Genomic DNA, 3,200 nt, shown 5'->3' on the forward strand with positions numbered 1-3,200 from the left:
CCGTGGCGCGCGGGCGAACCTTTCCCGCACACTGGAGCACCAAAACCAGCGTGCGCTAGGCCGATTTTCCCCCGCGCGCGAATCTTTCCCGCGCGCTGGAGCGCCAAAACTAGGGCGACGCGCCAAAACTAGGGCGACGACATGGCTGCTGGCATGATCTAAGCGCGTGCGGTCATGAAATGGGTCTGCGCATTGAGCGTGCTGCCGACTCAAATCTTAAAGATGACGGACGCTGGACAGGTGGCCGACTCAAACAAACAAAAAGTAGACAAAAGCACCATCCGTTTGGGTCGATCCGTTGGAGTTTCTAACAGCTCGCTCGTTCTCACAGATTTATTTCTTCACGTGGCCGACTGAGGTTGTGGCCGTGCAAGGCAGAAAGGTACGGGATAAAAGGCATCGGCGATGGCTACAGATGCAGTGGGGACGGTGTGATCTTGATCTTGCCCAGAAGAGAGACGGCGGCAGCTGGCGACGCGGACTGAGGGCCTGTTCGTGTCAAAGGAAAGAAAAGCATAGGATTGGAGGGAATCGCTGGAAATGGAGAGGAATGCGGTTGCAAAACATAGGATAGAAAACTGCAGCACCTGCATGCACAGTTGGCGTTCGGGAGAGAGGAAAAGTGACCATAGGAAATCTGCCCATGTGGGTCCCGGCCAGTTTATTTTAAACGTTGAAAAGGATAGGCACTACCTTCAATTCCTGTGCGTGTACATAGATCAACCCATGGTGTGGGCCCAGTTGCATGGTTTGCGGCAGCTTTTCTCTTCCATCCCTCGGGCCTACGCGAAAACAAGCGCTCTGGGCAGATTTTTCTTTTCCCGTGAAAACGCAGGTCTGTGAGACTTTCCATCGGATTGGAAAGGACGCGTTCCTTTGTATCGAACGGTGTTTCCTGCCCCAATTCCATAGGAACAAGTTTCCAGTGCGCTTCCTTCGGTTTTCCAACGTACCGAACAAGGCCTGAGATGGGTAGTGGATCCTTTGATGCCCGGGTACATTCCATGCATTTGCATTGCGTGATTGTGTGATCTGTGATGTGATGTCTACGCGGCCTTGTGGGCTGCGGCTGGGGTGCCCCTGAGCTGTAGCGCAGCTTTGGATCTTCGGACGGTCATGTTCCCGGATGGATGAGCCCAAGGAGGGTCGTTGAGTTACCAGAACATAAAGCAACGAAGGAAAGAGACTTGCATCCTCTGGAAGAAGAAAAGGGGACATGCCTCTATTAGTTACATTTTCTTCATTTAATTTTAGTAAATACTTTTTTTCGAGAGTACGTCTAAGCGTACCACCATATCCCTTTTAGTAAATACCACTCCTTTCGTTTTTAAATATAAGTTTTTTTTAGAGATTTCAATATAGGGTGCATCACTGCATACGGAACAAAATGAGTGAATCTACACTCTAAACTATGTCTACGTACATTCATATGTAGTTCATATTGAAATCTCTAGAAATATTTATATTTAGAAACAGAGAGAGTACCAAAGAAGCCACTCGAGTATTCCGGTCGACTATATGTTACTACTACGAATGAAACTACTAGAGCATTCCAACCGACTATAAATAAGGCATGACTTTGCGAAACTCCGGCCTTCGACGCACCATGGGCGAACGCGGAATGGAAAGAATGAAGTTTTTCCTAAAGAGAGAGTTGTATTTTATTTATTTATTCTTTTGAGGATTTTCTATAATGCCGATGTTTGATTAATATAGAGCCATGACTTATGCGCAAAAGAAAAAGAAAAACTCAACCAACATTATAACCGGCTGATTTACGCAGAGATAAGGGCTATTGTTTCTTTCCCTGTGCTATTTTTTAATTTTTTTGCGGGCTATTTTTTCTTGGTTCGGAATCAAATCCAGTTGAAAACGAACAATTGCCCGTGCAAAACTTCATGAAGAATTACATCCATCCAAAATGTACCTCCCAAGACTTCATGAAGAATTACACTCAAATACATAAAATCGTATATTAACAAGAACCGCACTAGTACAAATTTGGTACTTCAACACAACCCACCACAGAGGCACACAGCCTGTCCCACAGCCCCTGCTTCGAGCCATTGTCGGCGAGCCAAGAGTTTCATAGTTCTGTAAGGCTTTTTTGGGCATAACGAACGGCATCAGACAGGGTATGTTCCATGACTACTGTTCACATGTGCACCAGCGAGGCCCTCAACTTTACGAAGCTGAAAACATCCTTTTTCAAGTATATCTGGTCATTGCGTCTGAAGTATCAAAGTGTATATGACCTCGGCGTGCTCTATATCGCTCTTCATATCTGTACCATTGTTTCGTCACTGCTGATGCAGTAGGCATGCATTATCAGTACTTTGTTTTTTATGTTGACATCGACACCTGGTCAGGAAGAAGAGAGGAAACTGAACAAAGCGCGATGCTATGAACTTGTATGTGTTTTCATTTTTTTGATATAGCTTACCACTCATGCCAAATGGTATGAACTAGTATTCCATACTATCACTTTATCAAGGAAGTTCAGACTTCGTTTTCCGAGTGTTTGACCCTAAAGGCCTAAACTAGTCAACATCGTAACCATCCAACCGGTGGCTTGACTGATTATTTGCTACTGTTATTACTTGCCATAACAGCTCACCGAACGTTCGTTCTCACAGATTTTTCTTTATGTGGTTGCGTCCAGCTCTTGATTAGTTCAGGCCTTCTTTTCAGAGACTAAGGGAGTGAGGCCGTATTTGTTTCTGTTTTTGCAGTTTTTCACTTTGGCAAAAATATCACAAAAGCTCCTAAATAGAGCATTTTTACTTCGGCTTTTGGTTTATGAATCAATATTGGTATATGACGGTGTAAGCCAAAAGCCAAAGCAAAAACACCTATTTAGGAGCTTTTTTCACTTTTTGCCAAAATAGAAAAGCTGCAAAATCAGAATCAAAAACCTAAACAAACAGAGCCTAAAGGTATTAATGTCTTAGCATTTTAAGAAGTGTCGTCATGACTTATGCCCAGTTCTTTTCTTTTGGTGACTTCTTTCATATGCCGCCTCCTCACAATCTTTTCTCATAAGGTGCCTTCCCATTTGTTTGGGCTTCTAAGCTAGTTTATCCCAAATTAACCTAGAAACCGAAACAAATGGAGGAAGCGGCTTATGAGAGAAGCCATAAATGAATTGGGCCTTAGATAGGGATCCTCTCCGCCAGGGACGGAGGCAGGAATCATGTATA

This window comes from Triticum aestivum, chromosome 2A (genome assembly GCF_018294505.1).
Source record: "Triticum aestivum cultivar Chinese Spring chromosome 2A, IWGSC CS RefSeq v2.1, whole genome shotgun sequence".
In the NCBI taxonomy this organism is placed as follows: domain Eukaryota; kingdom Viridiplantae; phylum Streptophyta; class Magnoliopsida; order Poales; family Poaceae; genus Triticum; species Triticum aestivum.